Source organism: Oryx dammah, unplaced genomic scaffold, assembly GCF_014754425.2.
Source record: "Oryx dammah isolate SB20612 unplaced genomic scaffold, SCBI_Odam_1.1 HiC_scaffold_29, whole genome shotgun sequence".
NCBI lineage: Eukaryota > Metazoa > Chordata > Mammalia > Artiodactyla > Bovidae > Oryx > Oryx dammah.
The window spans coordinates 59,454,633-59,476,434 of NW_024070213.1; the positions used below are offsets into that span (position 1 = coordinate 59,454,633).

The 21,802-nt window shown below is 37.2% G+C and overlaps 1 pseudogene; it reads left to right on the plus strand.

Annotated features, from left to right (window-relative positions):
• LOC120858046 lies at positions 1-13,242 on the plus strand (annotated as a pseudogene).
• The last annotated feature ends 8,560 nt before the right edge of the window (positions 13,243-21,802 follow it).

The window sequence follows — 21,802 nt, forward strand, 5'->3', positions numbered from 1 at the left end:
ATGGTTAAAGAAAGTCAAGTCCACTGGAAAAAGGAGCTTGTGCCTGATCCTCACAGGTCAGCCTCCTCCAGCACAGAGCAGGTTGAAGAAGAGTGCAAACAGTAACTAAGTGGTCCATTACTTCATCAGTCAGCAGTTGAGAAGGATGTGATTACAGAGGACAAACAGAAGGTTTCTAAGGTACAGGGATTGTTCTATTTCTTGACCAGTAGTATGGATATCTGAATGACTCTACACTGTTTTTCATGCAAAATTGAGTTCATTTAAAAATAAAAGTTTCATTTTAAAGCTATACAATAATACAACTCTACGGTAAGGTAAATTCCATTGGTAAATCCATATAAACAAACCATAATTTATTCCTAATATGGTTATATGCTTTTGAAAATTCTTAGAGCAAAAATATAACTTGTTATAAGATATATTTATTAAGATCATGACCTTTACTAATTGCCAAAATACTGGTTTATCACATATATATCACATACATTAGTTTAAAAAAATGAATAGTAAAGGGGATAAACATAAAATAATAAAATACACAGAACTAAATCTATGTGTAGTTACATAATAGTACTTTCTCAGTATGATTCATTCTCACATGAAGTTCTACATATAAAATCATAACTTTTATAAATTTTAATCAAATGTACTCTTTTAACATCTTCTATGTCCTAGACCAAAAATTTGAATAGTTCTTGACATGATAATAGCCAAATCCTATAATATAGTCTCCAATAACATAAATCCTAATAATAAATAAAGCTAGATTAGTTTAGATTGATCAAAAAGTTCATAAGATGTTGTGGAAAATCCAAAATGAAAGCAAAATAGGTTAATTATTAAAACCTCATATTTTTAGGAAATGTAGTAGGGGATTAAATCTGTTTGTCTGTTTGTTTTTCTATTAGTAAAATGGGAACCTGTCCTCTGTGTGATGCTGTTCTTCCATCTACCCTCTCAAAAAACAGTGTCCCTGCTGTCGCTTGTTTGTCTTGCTTTGCCAAAGTTCATTAAGCAAAAAAAAAAAAAAAAAAAAGGTTCATTAGTGATGTCAGAACCTAGGTTACTGAGGATTACTTACTTTATTCATTCAGATGATCCAGGGCACCTCTAGAAGATTGAACAGAAGACTGTAAATGTCCTTAATGTTGGAGTAGGAAAGCCAACTCCCTGCTTAGAACCGTCATAGTTCTTCCAGATCTCAAAGGAATTCCTTTTGTTCTCCTCACCCCCTTACTTAAGGTCCTCTTCCCTCATGACAGAGTCCAAAGTAAAGTGTTTCCAAAGTTTAAAATAAGAGAGTCTTTAATGAGAGTCTCTACCTGATATGAAAATGGAAAAGGCAGTATTGAAGACTCCCCAAAGGTAACTAGAAAGAAAATGTAGGACAAAATGGCTGTCTGAGGAAGCCTTACAAATAGCTGTGAAAAGAAGAGAGGCCAAAAGCAAAGAAGACAAGGAAAGATATACCCACTTGAATGCAGAGTTCCAAAGAATAGCGAGGAGAAATAGAAGAAAGCCTTCCTCAGTGATCAGTGCAAAGAAATAGAGGAAAACACTAGAATGGGAAAGACTTGAGATCTCTTCAAGAAAATCAGAGATACCAAGGGAACATTTTATGCAAAGATGGGCTCAATAAAGGACAGAAATGGTAGGGACCTAACAAAAGCAGAAGATATTAAGAAGAGGTGGTGAGAATACACAGAAGAACTGTAAAAAAAAAAAATCTTCATGACCTAGATGATCATGGTAGTGTGATCAATCACCTAGAGCCAGATATCCTGGAATGTGAAATCAACTGGACCTTATAAAGTATCACTATGAACAAAGCTAGTGGAGGTGATGGAATTCCCATTGAGCTGTTTCAAGTTCTGAAAGATGATGATGTGAAAGTGCTGCACTCAATATGCCAGCAAATTTGGAAAACTCAGCAGTGGCCACAGGACTGGAAAAGGTCAGTTTTCATTCCAGTCTCAAACAAAGGCAATGCCAAAGAATGTTCGAACTACCACACAATTGCACTCATCTCATATGCTAGTAAAGTAATGCTCAAAATTCTCCAAGCCAGGCTTCAGCAATACGTGAACCATGAACTTCCAGATGTTTAAGTTTGTTTTAGAAAAGGCGGAGGAACCAGAGATTAGATTGCCAACATCTGCTGGATCATCGAAAAAGCAAAAGAGTTCCAGAAAAACAACTATTTCTGCTTTATGGACTATGCCAAAACCTTTGACTGTGTGGATCACAATAAACTGTGGAAAATTCTGAAAGAGATGGGAATACCAGACCACCTGACCTGCCTCTTGAGAAATCTGTATGCAGGTCAGGGAGAAACAATTAGAACTGGACATGGAACAACAAACTAGTTCCAAATAAGAAAAGGAGTACATCAAGGCTGTATATTGTCACCCTGCTTATTTAACATATAAGCAGAGTACATCATGAGAAATGCTGGGCTGGAAGAAGCACAGGCTGGAATCAAGATTGCCGGGAGAAATATCAGTAACCTCAGATATGCAGATGACACCACCCTTATGGCAGGAAGTGAAGAAAATCTAAAAAGCCTCTTGATGAAAGTGAAAGAGGACAGGGAAAAACTTGGTTTAAAGCTCAACATCCAGAAAACTAAGATCATGGCATCTGGTTCCATCACTTCATGGCAAAACAGTGGCAGACTTTATTTTCTTGGGCTCCAAAATCACTGCAGATGGTGACTGCAGCCATGAAATAAAAAGACGCTTACTCCTTGGAAAAGGAGTTAGTATGTATGTAAGTAAGTAAGTAAGTATGACCAACCTAGATATTATGTTAAAAAGCAGAGACATTACTTTGCTGACAAAGGTTCGCCTAGTCAAGGCTATGATTTTTCCAGTAGTCATGTATGGATGTGAGAGTTGGCCTATAAAGAAAGCTGAACGCTGAAGAATTGATGCTTTTGAACTGTGGTGTTGGAGAAGACTCTTGAGAGTGCCTTGGACTGCAAGGAGTTCCAAACAGTCCATCCTAAAGATAAGTCCTGAATGTTCATTGGAAGGACTGATGTTGAAGCTGAAACTCCAATACTTTGGCCACATGATGCGAAGAACTGACTCACTGGAAAAGACCTTGATGCTGGGAAAGATTGAAGGCAGAAGGAGAAGGGGACAACAGAGGATGAGATGGTTGGATGGCATCACCAACTCAATGGACACGAGTTTGAGTAAACTCCGGGAGTTGGTGATGGACAGGGAGGCCTGGCATGCTGCAGTCCCCGGGGTCAAAAGAGTCAGACATGACTGAGCAACTGAACTGAACTGAACTGAAAGATCTTGTGATACCAGTGCAGAGGTGCATCTCCTTTATCACACACAGGCAAACACAGTAAGGAGCTGCCAGCTGAAGCCAGGAAAAACTGTTACATGAATAAGTACCATAAGGAAGCTAGGAGAACTATTTTCTCTTTTGAGGGATAAGAGAAAGAAATATATGTTGTTATTTTCTTGTATGATGTACTTAAACTTGTTTCAGTTTGTAATATGGAAACTTGTAATAGACATAATATGAATTATCCAACAGTACTTTGTAAAATTCAGGTCATAACCAGGGCTATATTTTTACACTGAGAAGTTGGCACCCATGCAGTTTAATTCAAGAATACACAGAAAAACTCCTTTCAAATCCCTGGAATTTATACCCCAAAAGAATATTACACTGCTTAAAATGTCAACGTTTTCTAAATTGTTCATCTAAATTCTAGACTTATTTTATGATGAAAAATTTAAGCAGAAATATTTTAATTTTTCCTCAGCATCTATTTTGTGCAGGCTAAGTCGCTTCAATTGTGTCAGACTCTAGGCGACCCTATGGACTGTAGTCTGCCAGGCTCTTCAGTTCTTGGAGATTCTCCAGGCAAGAGTACTGGAGTGGGTTGCCATTTCCTTCTCCAATGCATGAAAGTGAAAAGTGAAAGTGAAGTCGCTCAGTCATGCCCGACCCCTAGCGACCCATGGACTGCAGCCCACCAGGCTCCTCCATCCATGGGATTTTCCAGGCAAGAAGAGAGCCACCTGGGAAGCCCTAAATATCTAACTTACTCAACAGACAGTAATTTGATGACTCAGCAAAGAGATATGCTTTTTGCTGTTTATGAGGCACTGCAGAGGATAAAGCAAGGTTAAGTAGAGTATTTCACTAACAGTTTTGGCGTGGTGTGCATTCAGAAGGAGAAGCATTAGAAAAAGACGACCTCAGGGATAACAGATTTTAGTTACTTCACAGCTTATTCTACCTTTTTGCCATCTTGAAGTAGTTAAGAGAAAATTAATTCTTAGAGAAAACACAATCAAGGACAAGTCAAAGAATAAGGCATCATGGACTATTAGTATGTTGTCTTATTTGCTTAAAAGAGAAACTGTGAATAAATTGATCTTACCTAACAAAGGCAAAATAGGAATCACATAGCAAAAAGTATTGAAGAGACAGGAAAAATCTCACAGAGTTTGAAAACAAAGAACATTCTTTTTCTCTCCTTGTACAAGTTATTGATTGGTATGAGAGGCTTGAAAAGAGACTACTCCTTTAGGGGGTGGAAGGGTCACCAAAGGAAACAGTTTCCATTACATATTGGTGTTTTGAAAAGTCTTAATTTAATTGCTAGGCTGTCACTAAATGATGTTGGCCATTAGCTTTGTTAGTGTCTTCATCTTAGTTGTGCCAGATCTGCACATTTCCCTTTTCAGAGTTTTTCATTAGGTTCTCTGCATGAATGTCCATTTTCCTGTGATAATTCATTTAAAGCAAGGTTGGCCTTGCCATATGTACCTCAAGGGATTTTATAAGGCACATGTCCAAAGGAAGAGAGGACTTAGTTTTTCCAGATGCAGAGGTTCATGTCATTTGTGGGAAATATTTTAAAACCAATGGAGTGAAAAACTGTACATATAACCAACTAATCGATGTTTCCAGGGAAAGACTATTTAATTCAATGATGGAGAAACAGCAGGAACCCAGAGAATGTTTTCATTGTGACAAATTTTCCTGTCATTATAAATAATTAATACCAGTTATTGCTCCCTGAACAAAAATAGACCTTTTTCTTCTTGCTGAAGAATATATATAATTGTCACAGATAATATCAACAAAATAAAACTCATAATACAGGGGAAGAAGCTGCCTTCTCCTCTTTCATATGTATCTGAAATTATAATGTATATAGATATAATAAGTGATTGCATGTGATATCAAGGGAAGCCTGATTGGAAGGGAAGTGTAGATGTAAGTGATGATGTCCAAGTAAGGCAACACACTTCCTTAATTGTCTTGGTGCATCTCAAGCATTAATATGCATATAAAACTCTTGATCATCATACCAAAATAGTCTAATTTTATTTTTTCATGGGCACCTAAACTCTCCACCCCACTACCTGGTTAAAAAATTTTAGGTCTCTCTGAGAAGAGAAATCTATATTGTGAACCTCCTTGATGAATCCTATTCAGAGTAACACACATTAAATAATGTAGTTAAAAGCAAATTTTTATGGAAGAAGAGGGTAGCACATTAATAAATAGCTACAGTGAGAATTCTAGTATAAGTTGAATGAGTTTTATAATACAGAACCTAGCTCTGTGCTTGACAGATAGTAGACCCTGGATGGAATATTTCTATTTAAAATAGGCTGTCTCAGATTTCCCAATAGCCAGGTGGAAGCAACTCCTGACACAGAAGTAAGTGGACATGCTTCAGTGGGAGGCAGGGGTGACAGAAAAGTTCAGTGTTGCTTCATTATTTAAGAAGAGTAAGTTCAGGAGAATTTCAGAGTGTAGGAGTCCAGGCATGGTTTGCACAAACCTCAGCCTATGGATAAGACTGGACCTGTGGCTCTTATGATTACTAGTCTCCCTTTAGCCATAACCATCAGAAAACTTTAAAAATATATATTTCTTACAGATCCTGGAAAGCATATGACACACTTGCTGCCACACACTGAGGTGATGGGAAGAGAAATGGAAAAGGGAGAGAGGAGACTAGGTATTCTTCTTCTATTGGGGTCCAAGATCAGGACTAGAGTCTCAAGTGCTTACTCTTTAATGGTGAACTTAAGACAGAGGTGAGGAATTGTAAAGCCTGGGAAGAGAAAAAAAAAAAAAAAAAACAAGAGAAACAAATGATCAGTTATTCAGACTGTAAAGAAACTGCCTGCAATCCAGGAGACCCAGGTTCAATCCCTGGGTGGGGAAGATGCCCTGGAGAAGGGAATGGCTACCCACTCCAGTATTCTTTCCTAGAGAATCCCATGGACAGAGGAGCCTGGCAGGCTACAGTCCATGGGGTTACAAAGAGTTGGACAAGGTTTAGCAACTAACACTTTCACTTCACTTTCAAGCTCTCTAGAACAAAGGAGCCTGACAGGAGGCGTGGAGGGTGATGTTGGCCTGGATCTTTACCTAGTCTGGTGACTGGAAATGTGTTTATGGAAGCCTTTTTTGAAGTGGATTCCCTGACTGTCAAAGCATAAGTCAGGCACCTGCATATATGGAGAGAAAAGTCAACAGTCAAGGCTTACCTTACAATACCATCAATGCACAGCCAAGTACACCTTGAGAAGTCAGGCAGAGAGAGGCTGGGCTTTTAGGTGGTGAGCTGGGAGAAAAGAGGCCATTAAGATAAACATCACCTTTGCCCTTTCATTTCTGGGAAGGTTTATGAAAGGATAAGACCAGTATAAATTAGGAGAATGAAAGATTCTTGTCTTCTGAAAAATGAGAAGATATATTCACACTTATTTAATAGAATATGAAGATGGAAAAGATGATTAAAAGCAATATTGTATTTCTGAAGAAGAAGAGAACAAAAGTTTATTAAATTTAAAGTTTGGATAAAGGATCATCTTAGAAAATAGGAAAAATTAAAAAACAAACTACAGGTCAAATAGTAGGTAACTTTTGCCATTGAGACAATCAGTGGAAAGCTGTCTTAAAACTCAACATTCAAAAAACAAAGACCATGGCATCTGGTCCCATCACTTCATGGCAAATAGATGGGGAAACAATGGAAACAGTGAGATATTTATTTTGGGGGGGCTCCAAAATCACTCCAGATGGTAACTACAGCCATGAAATTAAAAGATGATTGCTCCTTAAAAAAAAAGCTATGACAAAACTAGACAACATATTAAAAAACAGAGACATTACTTTTTCAACAAAGGTCCAGATAGTCAAAGCCATGGTTTTTCCACTACTCATGTATGGATGTGAGAGTTGGACCATAAAGAAAGCTGAACACCAAAGTATTGATGCTTTTGAACTATGGTGTTGGAAAAGACTCCTGAGAGTCCCTTGAACTGCAAGGAGATCAAAACAGTCAAGCCTCAAGGAAATGAGTCCTAAATATTCATTGGAAGGACATGTTGAAGCTGAAGTTCCAATACTTTGGCCACCTGATGTGAAGAACTGACTCATTGGAAAGTACCCTGATGTTGGGAAAGATAGAAGGCAGGAGGAGAAGGGGATGACAGAAGATGAGATGTTTGGATGGCATCACCAATTCAATGAACATGAGTTTGAACAAGCTCCAGGAGTTGGTGATGGACAGGGAAGCCTGGAGTGCTGCAGTCCATGGGGTCTCAAAGAGTTGGACACTACTGAGCTGGATTGAACTGAACTGGAGACAATCAGAATAACATTTTGTTCTCCTTTCCAAATAATATTGCTTCTCTAGTAAGAGAAACAATATTAACTGTATAACTGTGATTTAGTCATAGTCGGTTCATGAGACAATGAGATCAGTGGCTGTGAAAATGGAACAGGAAACTATTTTGCAGTATGAGTAACAGTTTAATAATAACTATGAAGTTGATAATTTATGAATATTGTTATGGATCTCTATATAAGTCAGAGTTTTTTTTCCAGTGTGTCTGATTCCAAACTCTTGAGATTCTATTATATTTTAAAAACTCAGCAGTACTCCCACCTCCCAGGGGTAATAGAAAATCCTTTCTATATTTGGCTTCTAATAGAGAATCAGTCTATGAATCCAAGTCTATGCCTGAACCAGTAATGCTGAAGAAGCTGAAGTTGAATGGTTCTATGAAGACCTACAAGAACTTTTAGAACTAACACCCAAAAAAGATGTCCTTTGCATTATAGGGGACTGGAATGCAAAAGTAGGAAGTCAAGAAACACCTGGAGTAACAGGCAAATTTGGCCTTGGAATGTGGAATGAAGCAGGGCAAAGACTAATAGAGTGTTGCCAAGAAAATGCACTGGTCATAGCAAACATCCTCTTCCAACAACACAAGAGAAGACTCTACACATGGACATCACCAGATGGTCAACACCAAAATCAGATTGATTATATTCTTTGCAGCCAAAGATGGAGAAGCTCTATACAGTCAACAAAAACAAGACCAGGAGCTGACTGTGGCTCAGATCATGAACTCCTTATTACCAAATTCAGACTTAAATTGAAGAAAGTAAGGAAAACCGCTAGACCATTCAGGTATGACCTAAATCAAATTCCTTATGATTGTACAGAGGAACTGAGAAATAGAATTAAGGGCCTAGATCTGATAGATAGAGTGCCTAAGAAACTATGGAATGAGGTTCATGACATTATACAGGAGACAGGGATCAAGACCATGCCCACGGAAAAGAAATGCAAAAAAGCAAAATGGCTGTCTGGGGAGGCCTTACAAATAGCTGTGAAAAGAAGAGAAGCAAAAAGCACAGGAGAAAAGGAAAGATATAAGCATCTGAATGCAGAGTTCCAGAGAATAGCAAGAAGAGATAAGAAAGCTTTCTTCAGCGATCAATGCAAAGAAATAGAGGAAAAGAACAGAATGGGGAAGACTAGAGATCTCTTCAAGAAAATTAGAGATGCCAAGGGAACAGTTCATGCAAAGACGGGCTCAATAAAGGACAGAAATGGTAGGGACCTAACAGAAGGAGAAGATATTAGAAGAGGTGGCAAGAATACACAGAAGAACTGTACATAAAGAATCTTCACGACCCAGATAATCACGATGGTGTGATCACTCATCTAGAGCCAGACATCCTGGAATGTGAAGTCAAGTGGGCCATAGAAAGCATCACTATGAACAAAGCTAGTGGAGATGATGGAATTCCAGTTGAGCGCTTTCAAATCCTGAAAGATGATGCTGTGAAAGTGCTGCACTCAATATGCCAGCAAATTTAGAAACCTCAGCAGTGGCCACAGGACTGGAAAAGTTCAGTTTTCATTCCAGTCTCAAAGAAAGGCAATGCCAAAGAATGCTCAAACTACCTCACAATTGTACTCATCTCACATACTAGCAAAGTAATGCTCAAAATTCTCCAAGCCAGGCTTCAGCAATACATGAAACGTGAACTTCCTGATGTTCAAGCTGGTTTTAGAAAAGGCAGAGGAACCAGAGATCAAATTGCCAACATCCGCTGGATCATGAAAAAAGCAAGAGAGTTCCAGAAAAACATCTATTTCTGCTTTATTGACTATGCCAAAATTTTGACTGTGTGGATCACAATAAACTGTGGAAAATTCTGAAAGAGATGGGAATACCAGACCACCTGTAATGCCTCTTGAGAAATCTGTATGCAGGTCAAGAAGCAACAGTTAGAACTGGACATGGAACAACAGACTAGTTCCAAATAGGAAAAGGACAAGGCTGTATATTGTCAACCTGCTTGTTTAACTTATATGCAGAGTACGTCATGAGAAACGCTGGACTGGAAGAAACACAAGCTGGAATCAAGATTGCAGGGAGAAATATCAATAACCTCAAATATGCAGATGACACCACCCTTATGGCAGAAAGTGAAGAGGAACTAAAAAGCCCCTTGATGAAAGTGAAAGTGGAGAGTGAAAAAGTTGGCTTAAAGCTCAACATTCAGGAAACGAAGATCATGGCATCCGGTCCCATCACTTCATGGGAAATAGATGGGGAAACAATGGAAACAGTGTCAGACTTTATTTTGGGGGCCTCCAAAATCACTGCAGATGGTGACTGCAGCCATAAAATTAAAAGACACTTCTTGGAAGAAAAGTTATGACCAACTTAGATAGCATATTCAAAAGCAGAGACATTACTTTGCCGACTAAGGTCCGTCTAGTCAAGGCTATGGTTTTTCCTGTAGTCACGTATGGATGGGAGAGTTGAACTGTGAAGAAGGCTGAGCGCCGAAGAATTGATGCTTTTGAACTGTGATGTTGGAGAAGACTCTTGAGAGTCCCTTGGACTGCAAGGAGATCCAACCAGTCCATTCTGAAGGAGATCAACCCTGGGATTTCTTTGGAAGGACTGATGCTAAAGCTGAAACTCCAGTACTTTGGCCACCTCATGCGAAGAAATGACTCATTGGAAAAGACTCTGATGCTGGGAGGGATTGGGGGCAGGAGGAGAAGGGGACGACAGAGGATGAGATGGCTGGATGGCATCATCGACTTGATCAACATGAGTCTGAGTGAACTCCGGGAATTGGTGATGTACAGGGAGGCCTGGTGTGCTGCAATTCATGGGGTCACAAAGAGTCAGACATGACTGAGTGACTGAACTGAACTGAACTGAGAGAATCAGTACAAAAGAAACCAATCCAGCGCTAATATAACACTAATATTGTTCGGTTGACTCCTGAATAATGAGATTTTGAACTATGTGGGTCCACTTACAGGCAGATTTTTTTCAATAAATATACTGGGAACACTTTTGGAGATTTGCTACAATTTGAAAAATTAAAAATTCACAGAGGAGTCATCTACCCTAAAAATAACAACACATTTACAAAAAATTTGTGTGTCATAAGTGCAAATATATATATATATGGATACTAGTCTATCTTTGTATATTCAGAAGGCATTGTTGTTGGTCAGCCACTAAGTCATGTCCAATTCTGGAAACATAACCTACCTACCAAATTGTTACTGTTCAGTTGGTAAGTCATGTCTGACTCTTTGCGACCCCTGTAGCACACCAGGCTTTCCTGTCTTTCACTATCTCTCAGAGTTTGCTCAAACTCATGTCTGTGTGAAAAAAGATTCAAAGTTAAAAAAATCAGAATGATGGTATGGGATCTCTTTGAAAAATGACTAATTGGGTCCCCAGTTGCTTGCCCATGATCATATAGTGGTTAGTACTCTGACATGTGAAAAATGACTGAAATTTAATTTAAAGAACATTTGACTCCAGGTAAAATAGCTACAAAACTGCACCATTGATTTCAAATATAATAAAAAGTTTTATAGGTGTTAGAAGAACAAGGGGCCATTGGAATTGAAGTTCAGGTTGAAGAAGCTTAAAACATAAACTGAGCAGGGATGAGGTGAGATGACAGGACACTAATATCTTATCAAAGGCATTGAAAACAGGCAGAGCATGGAAGAATAATTTTGATGATATTTAAAAAGCTGTCATTTCAGAGCTTCAGGAACCACAGCCAATTATCTGAAAACTAACATGAATGCACATGAGCATATTTCTTTTGCAAATAACACAATCTTTCTTCACACTACAGATAAAATGAGTGTTCAGTCGCGCAGTCATATCCAACTCTTTGCGACCCCAAGGACAGTAGCCCAGCAGACTCCTCTGTCCATGGGATTCTCCAGGCAAGAATGCTCAAGTGAGTTGCCATTTCCTTCTCCAACAGATAAAATAGTAGTGCTTGAAACCAATATGAATTAAGAATAGGAAAACATGTAGAAAAGAATAAATGGACAGAGGAAAGTGTCATGATCCAGGCTTGTGTTTTGTCATTTTTCTTCTTTGTTTTCCAGGAGAAATACATCTTACTCTTTAAAGAATCCTTGGAAACTAACAGTTGAAGAGAATTCATCTTCATCATCTGGATATATCCCATATCCAAGGTTTGTCTTGGATGAAAAAAGGTTAAATACACATGAAGTAGTATCATCTTTTTTCCCTACCTTTTTGTAAATTTAGTCCATGTCATGAATTAACAAACATTTGTAAATGTTGAGGAGCAATGATCTGAGAAAAAGTTGGTTTGATAATAACATAAATCCTAAAGGAATAATCCACTCTCACACTTGTAAATTCAGAAAGACCATCAGAACAGTGATGATCCTGATTATAATGTGAAGGGCTAACTAAATGCAGACCAATGTGAAGGCATAAAGAAATGTAGACTGATGTGATGGGATAAGTAAATATAGACTGGTTTGTTTAGCTGTAAATGCAAAGTGTTTTGCTACAGAATTCATATACCAACCTCCTCATAAAATCTCTTTGATTTTCACTTGTCAACTGGATAGATTTCAAAACTCAGTGGTGAAAAACCACACAGCAATAACAACTTTCATCCTTCTGGGACTGACAAATGACCCACAACTGCAAATCCTGCTTTTCATCTTTCTATTTCTCACTTGCCGGTTGAGTGTAACAGGGAACTTGATGATCACAAGTTCCCTCACACTGGTAGACTCCCATCTTAAAACTCCTATGTACTTCTTCCTCAGAAATTTTTCCTTCTTGGAAGTCTCATTTACCACTGTCTGTATTCCTAGGTTTCTGTACAGTATATCAGCTGGGGACAATACCATCACCTACAATGCTTGAACAAGTCAAATGTTTTTATTATTCTGTTTGGAGCAACAGAATTTTTTCTGCTGGCAGCCTATGTACTATGTACTAGTGTACTATGACCACTGTGTGGCCATCTGTAAACCCCCACATTACATGACCATCATGAACAATAGAGTCTGCACCTTCTTAGTCCTCAGCTGTTGAGTTTTGGGTTTGATGATCATTGTCCCACCCTTCGCTTGGGTCTCCAACTGGAATTCCATGATTCCTATGCCATCGATCATTTAGATGCAATGCAGGTCTCCTTCTAAAGATCTCGTGCTCAGATACTTGGGTAATAGAACAAATGGTTATCCTTGTGGCTGTAGTTGCCCTCATTACCACCCTAGTGTGTGTATTTCTGTCCTACACATACATCATTAGGACAATTCTGAGGCTTCCCTCAGTCCAACAAAGGAAAAAGTCCTTTTCTACCTGCTCATCTCACATGATTGTAGTTTCCATCACCTGTAGAAGCTGTATCTTCATCTATGTCAAACCCTCGGCAAAGGAAGAGATGGCCATAAATAAAGGTGTCTCGGTGCCCACCACTGCTGTGGCCCCTTTCTTGAACCCCTTCAATTACACCCTGAGGAGTAAGCAAGTGAAGCAAGCTTTCAATAACTCCATAAAGAGGATTACATTTATCTCAAAAGAATCCAAGTTTTCATCAATCAGAGTAAAATGAAAATCTTCTAAATATTTAACTACAGCTTCTAATTATTTCATTGCTTTGTACCTATAATTTCATCATTTTATCCTTCTCAAAGACATTTTATACTGCATCCTATGCATGTGAGAGTTGGACTGTGAAAAAGGCTGAGCGCCGAAGAATTGATGCTTTTGAACTATGGTGTTGGAGAAGACTCTTGAGAGTCCCTTGGACTGCAAGGAGATCCAACCATTCCATTCTGAAGGAGATAAACCCTGGGATTTCTTTGGAAGGAACGATGCTAAAGCTGAAACTCCAGTACTTTGGCCACCTCATGTGAAGAGTTGACTCATTGGAAAAGACTCTGATGCTGGGAGGGATTGGGGGCAGGAGGAGAAGGGGACGACAGAGGATGAGATGGCTGGATGGCATCATCGACTTGATGGACATGAGTTTGAATGAACTCCAGGAGTTGGTGATGGACAGGGAGGCTTGGCATGCTGCGATTCATGGGGTCGCAAAGAGTTGGACATGACTGAATGACTGAACTGAACTGAACTGAACTGAATCTCACCTTAATCAAACTTCTGTCAAACCAAACTCATACATGGTGTTTTCTCTTATTGTGAAACTATAAAATATACTTCCAAGTAATTAAACTTGTCTCCACTTCTGACCCAGTCTTTTCTTCAATGATCTAAGAGAAGTAGTAAAGTAATAATATTTAAAGTATATAAGTTATGCAGAAGATACATTATGTAATAATAATACTAATTTTACTAACAGTACTCTAAAATAAAGTTATAAAAATTAAGACCATAAATCTCAGAATCAAATAAAACAAAAGTCAAAAACAATAAATATGTATTAAAAATAAATTTGTCCAAATAGCTATTCCAGGCTAATTAAAATAATGAAACAACAAACAGGAAATAAATATATATCAATGGGAGTTTCACAATGATCTGAATTCTAAAAAATGGAAGAATCGGAGGGCAGTCCTAAGATGGCGGAGGAATAGGATGGGAAGACCACTTTCTCCCTCACAAATTCATCAAAAGAACATTTCAACGCTGAGTAAATTCCACAAAACAACTTCTGAATGCTTGCAGAGGACATCAGGCACCCAGAAAAGCAGATCATTGTCTTCAAAAACAGTGAACCTCTCTGGGTGTCCCTCAATGTGGAGAAACTTTTCATCTTTAACCTAGATGTTTTATCAACGGTGCTGTATAGATGGAGAAGTCTTGAGGCTACTGTAAAAATAAAACTGAAAACCAGAAGCAGGAGTCTTAAGTCCAAATCCTGAGAACATCAGAGAACTCCTGAATCCAGGGAACATTAATCGATAGGAGCTCATCAAACGTCTCCATACCTACACTGAAACCAAGCACAACCCAAGGGCCAACAAATTCCAGAGCAAGACATACCACACAAATTCTCCAGCAACACAGGAACAGATCCCTAAGCTTCAATATACAGGCAGCTCAAAGTTATTCCCAAACCATTGACATCTCATAACCCATTACTGGTCACTTCATTGCACTCCAGAGAGAAGAAATCCAGCTCCACCTACCAGAACTCCAACACAAGCCTCCCTAACCAAGAAACTTTGACAAGCCACTGATACAACCCTGCCCACAGTGAGGAAACTCCATAATAAAGAGAACTCCACAAATTCCCAGAATATAGAAAGGCCACCCCAAACGCAGCAATATAACCAAGATGAAGAGAAAGAGGAATACCCAGCAGGTAAAGGAACAGGAGAAATGGCCACCAAACCAAACAAAAGAGGAAGAGATAGGGAATCTACCTGAGAAAGAATTCTGAATATTGATAGTGAAAATGATCCAAAATCATAGAATCACAGATAAATAGCCTGGAGACAAGGATTGAGAAGATGCAACAAAGGTTTAACAAGGACCTAGAAAAAATAAAAAAGGGTCAATATATAATGAATAATGCAATAAATGAGATCAGAAACACTCTGGAGGCAACAAATAGTAGAATAACGGAGGCAGAAGATAGGATTAGTGAAGTAGAAGATAGAATGGTAGAAATAAATGAAGCAGAGAGGAAAAAAGAAAAACGAATTAAAAGAAATGACGACAATCTCAGAGACCTCCAGGACAATATGAAACGCTCCAACATTCAAATTATAGGAGTCCCAGAAGAAGAAGACAAAAAGAAAGACCATGAGAAAATCCTTGAGGAGATAATAGTTGAAAACTTCCCTAAAATGGAAAAGGAAATAATCACCCAAGTCCATGACACCCAGAGAGTTCCAAACAGGATAAACCCAAGGTGAAACACCCCAAGACACATATTAATCAAATTAACAAAGATCAAACACAAAGAACAAATATTAAAAGCAACAAGGGAAAAACAACAAATAACACACAAGGGGATTTCTATAAGGATAACCGCCGATCTTTCAATAGAAACTCTTCAGGCCAGAAGGGAATGACAAGACATAGTTAAAGTGATGAAAGAAAATAACCTACAGCCCAGATGACTGTACCCAGCAAGGATCTCATTCCAATATGAAGGAGAAATCAAAAGCTTTACAGACAAGCAAAAGCTGAGAGAATTCAGCACCAGCAAACCAGCTCTCCAACAAATGCTAAAGGATATTCTCTAGACAAGAAACAGAAAAAGGGCATATAAACCCAAACCCAAAACCGTAAAGTAAATGGCAATGGGATCATACTTATCAATAATTACCTTAAACGTAAATGGGTTGAATGCCCCAACCAAAAGGCAAAGACTGGCTGAATGGATACAAAAACAAGATCCCTATATATGCTACCTACAAGAGACCCGCCTCAAAACAAGGGACACATATAGACTGAAAGTGAAGGGCTGGAAAAAGATATTCCATGCAAATAGAGACCAAAAGAAAGCAGGAGTAGCAATACTCATATCAGATAAAATAGACTTTAAAACAAAGGCTGTGAAAAGAGACAAAGAAGGCCACTACATAATGATCAAAGGATCAATCCAAGAAGAAGATATAACAATTATAAATATATATGCACCCAACATAGGAGCACCACAATATGTAAGACAAATGCTAACAAGTATGAAAGGGGAAATTAACAATAACACAATAATAATGGGAGACTTCAATACCCCACTCACACCTATGGACAGATCAACTAAACAGAAAATTAACAAAGAAATGCAAACTTTAAATGATACAATAGACCAGTTAGACCTAATTGATATCTATAGGACATTTCACCCCAAAACAATGAATTTCACCTTTTTCTCAAGTGCACACAGAACATTCTCCAGGATAGATCACATCCTGGGCCATAAATCTAACATTGATAAATTCAAAAAAATCGAAAACATTCCAAGCATCTTTTCTGACCATAATGCATTAAGATTAGATCTTAATTACAGGAGAAAAACTATTAAAAATTCCAACATATGGAGGCTGAACAACACGCTTCTGAATAACCAACAAATCACAGAAGAAATCAAAAAAGAAATCAAATTATGCATAGAAATGAATGAAAATGAAAACACAACAACCCAAAACCTGTGGGACACTATAAAAGCAGTGCTAAGAGGAAAGTTCCTAGCAATACAGGCATTCCTCAAGAAACAAGAAAAAAGTCAAATAAATAACCTAACTCTACACCTAAAGCAACTAGAAAAGGAAGAAATGGAGAACCCCAGAGTTAGTAGAAGGAAAGAAATCTTAAAAATTAGGGCAGAAATAAATGCAAAAGAAACAAAAGAGACCATAGCAAAAATCAATAAAGCCAAAAGCTGGTTCTTTGAAAGCATAAATAAAATTGACAAACCATTAACCAGACTCATCAAGAAACAAAGAGAGAAAAATCAAATCAATAAATTAGAAATGAAAATGTAGAGATCACAACAGACAACACAGATATACAAGGGATCATAAGAGACTACTATCAGCAATTATATGCCAATAAAATGGACAACGTGGAAGAAATGGACAAATTCGTAGAAAAGTACAACTTTCCAAAACTGAACCAGGAAGAAATAGAAAATCTTAAGAGACCCATCACAAGCATGGACATTGAAACTGTAATCAGAAATCTTCCAGCAAAGAAAAGCCCAGGTCCAGACGGCTTCACAGCTGAATTCTACCAAAAATTTCGAGAAGAGTTAGCACCTATCCTACTCAAACTTTTCCAGAAAATTGCAGAGGAAGGGAAACTTCCAAATTCATTCTATGAGGCCATCATCACCCTAATACCAAAACCTGACAAAGATACCACACAAAAAAGAAAACTACAGGCCAATATCACTGATGAACATAGATGTAAAAATCCTCAACAAAATTCTAGCAATCAGAATCCAACAACACATTAAAAAGATCATACACCACGACCAACTGGGCTTTATCCCAGGGATGCAAGGATTCTTCAATATCTGTATATCAATCAATGTAATTCACCACATTAACAAATTGAAAAATAAAAGCCATATGATTATCTCAATAGATGCAGAGAATGCCTTTGACAAAATTCAACACCCATTTATGAAAGCAGGAATAGAAGGAACATACCTCAACATAATAAAAGCTATATATGACAAACCCACAGCAAACATTATCCTCATGCTGAAAAATTGAAAGCATTTCCCCTAAAGTCAGGAACAAGACAAGGGTGCCCACTTTCACCACTACTATTCAACATAGTTCTGGACGTGTTGGCCACAGCAATCAGAGCAGAAAAAGAAATAAAAGGAATCCAAATTGGAAAAGAAGAAGTAAAACTCTCACTGTTTGCAGATGACATGGTCCTCTACATAGAAAACCCTAAAGACTCCACCAGAAAATTACTAGAGCTAATCAATGAATATAGTAAAGTTGCAGGGTATAAAATCAACACACAGAAATCCCTTGCATTCCTATACACTAATAATGAGAAAGTAGAAAAAGAAATTAAGGAAACAATTCCATTCACCATTGAAACAAAAAGAATAAAATACTTAGGAATATATCTACCTAAAGAAACTAAAGACCTATATATAGAAAACTATAAAACACTGATGAAACAAATCAAAGAGGACACTAATAGATGGAGAAATATACTATGTTCATGGATTGGAAGAATCAATATAGTGAAAATGAGTATACTACCAAAAGCAATCTACAGATTCAATGCAATCCTTAAGCTACCAATGGTATTTTTCACAGAACTAGAACAGAAAATTTCAAGATTTGTATGGAAAAACAAAAAACCTCGAATACCCAAAGCAATCTTGAGAAAGAAGAATGGAACTGGAGGAATCAACTTGCCTGACTTCAGACTCTCCTACAAAGCCACAGTCATCAAGACAGTATGGTACTGGCACAAAGACAGAAATATAGATCAATGGAACAAAATAGAAAGACCAGAGATAAATCCACACACCTATGGACACCTTATCTTCGACAAAGGAGGCAAGAATATACAATGGAGTAAAGACAATCTCTTTAACAAGTGGTGCTGGGAAAACTGGTCAACCACTTTTAAAAGAATGAAACTAGATCACTTTCTAACACCACACACAAAAATAAACTCAAAATGGATGAAAGATCTAATGTAAGACCAGAAACTATAAAACTCCTAGAGGAGAACATAGGCAAAACACTCTCCGACATAAATCACAGCAGGATCCTATATGATCCACCTCGCAGAATACTGGAAATAAAAGCAAAAATAAACAAATGGGATCTAATTAAAATTAAAATCTTCTGCACAACAAAGGAAACTATAAGCAAGTTGAAAAGACAGCCTTCGGAATCGGAAAACATAATAGTAAATGAAGCAACTGACAAACAATTAATCTCAAAAATATACAAGCAACTTATGCAGCTCAATTCCAGAAAAATAAACGACCCAATAAAAAAATGGGCCAAAGAACTAAATAGACATTTCTCCAAAGAAGACATACAGATGGCCAACAAACACATGAAAAGATGCTCAATGTCACTCATTATCAGAGAAAGGCAAATTAAGACCACAATGAGATACCATTTCACACCAGGCAGAATGGCTGTGATCCAAAAGTCTGCAAGCAATAAATGCTGGAGAGGGTGTGGAAAAAAGGGAACCCTCTTACACTGTTGGTGGGAATGCAAACTAGTACAGCCACTATGGAGAACAGTGTGGAGATTCCTTAAAAAATTACAAATAGAACTGCCATATGACCCAGCAATCCCACTGCTGGGCATACACACCGAGGAAACCAGAATAGAAAGAGACGCATGTACCCCAATGTTCATTGTAGCACTGTTTATAATAGCCAGGACATGGAAACAACCTAGATGTCCATCAGCAGATGAATGGATAAGAAAGCTGTGGTACATATACACAATGGAGTATTATTCAGCCATTAAAAAGAATACATTTGAATCAGTTCTAATGAGATGGATGAAACTGGTGCCAATTATACAGAGTGAAGTAAGCCAGAGAGAAAAACACCAATACAATATACTAACACATATATATGGAATTTAGAAAGATGGTAATGATAACCTGTATGCAAGACAGCAAAAGAGACACAGATGTATAGAACGGACTTTTGGACTCTGAGGGAGAGGGAGAGGGAGGGATGATTTGGGAGAATGGCACTAAAACATGTATACTATCGTGTAAGAAACAAATCGCCAGTCCAGGTTCGATGCATGAGACATGATGCTTGGGGCTGGTGCACGGGGATGATCCAGAGAGATGATATGGGGTGGGAGGTGGGAGGGGGGTTCAGGATTGGGAACTCATGTACAACCATGGCTGATTCATGTCAATGTATAGCAAAACTAATACAGTATTGTAAAGTAAAATAAAGTAAAAATTAAAATTAAAAATAAATAAATAAACACATGAGCAATAAATAAATAAATAAATAAAATAAAAAATGGAAGAATCTTCACAATCACTGATAAGATGTATTAGCTATACAGTTTCCATTCACTTAAAAGGGATGCATCTAATTTAAAAGAAATTTTAAAATAACATCACTTATTATGAGTTACAAAATTAGAATAGATGTATGAGTGATTTAGAATATCAAATTTTAAATGCTCATAAGACTACACGTTAACACAGGGCAACTGAGTGATTTTAAAAGATATCAGAGATATCCCAAACAAAAGAAATAAAGTTACAAAAGCAAGTAAATATTGAAATTATGATCAAGGAAACAATTGAAGATAATATTGCTAAATTTGATAACTTAGTATTTGAAGCAAGTAACAGTGTGCTTGTCAATAAATAAAAAAATAAAAAAGAAAGAAAGAAGGAATGAAGAAAGAAAGAAAACCTTCCCTGATAATACATTCACTTTTTCATTATTTTCATTGAAAGTAAATAATTACTTCTACTGACTAAGGAACAAAAAAGACAAAAAAAAACTGTTTTAAAAATTTGAAAAATTGTGCCTACATTAAATGAAAATCTCAGAAATGATTTATTTTTAATTGTAAAGTGGGCTTTGAAATGGCCAATATTATTTTTTGTTGTTGTTTTGAGGGTTTTATTTTATTTTATTTTTTAAATTTTATTTTTTTTGCTTTACAATACTGTATTGGTTTTGCCATACATTGACCAATATTCTTTTAAATTATTTCTATTGGCATAATTCTGCCTTTACCAATCCCATAAATATGTTTCAGTTATATTAAAATTTAGACAGAAGAATACTGAGTAAATTAACCAATATATTACAGGTAGCAAACAGTGGAGTCTGGATTTTAATTTCAAGTCATGTTTAATCTGCTACAGTACAGTACCTATCAAGCAGCAATGTGGTTTTGGTGGAGTAGGGACAGGAAAAGACATTGTAATTGAAAGATAAATTAAAGTAATTGAAAGACACTGTAACTGAAAGTATACACACCAGCTAGTAGGAAAGATCTTTACCTGTGATAATACACTCTTAAGTTATCAATATGCCTAATTACCTGTGCTAAATTTCTTTATTGATATCAAAGAAAAACTACTGTCTAAACATTTCAGAATTTATGTAATAGACTTTACATAGCATGATCTGTCCTATTGCAGCATATTAAGGAATTTATGTTTTGATAAGAAGGAACACAAGATAAAATATTCATCTCCCTGCAACTTTGAAACATAAATCATCAACATGACCTCATGAAACATACAACAGAGAGCTCTTAGGTACTAAAATCACTCTGAGAAATATCTGCATAAACAAATCTGCACAAGAGACTCTAAAGTAGTCATTACTGAAACCAGAGTAATTATGTGACACTTAGAAACGGGCAGCTCAGAAGTTAGTAAATGATGAATATAATTATCTATTATATATAATTGCAAAAGAGACAAATAATTTTAATTACATAATTTAGATTATGTCCCGTAAATGCTGTATGTTAAAACAAGAACAAGTTCAGGACATCAATATGTAAAATTCAGAAAGTATAGGAGCCAAAAGTTGCTCCAATTTCTTTATATGTGGAATTTTAAGTGTCACACATGCAGTGCATGCTCAGTCACATCTAACTCTTTGCAATCCCATGGGCTCTACTGCCAAGATTCTCTGTCCATGGGATTCTCCAGGCAAGAATGCAAGAGTACGTTGCCATTTCTTCCTCCAGGAG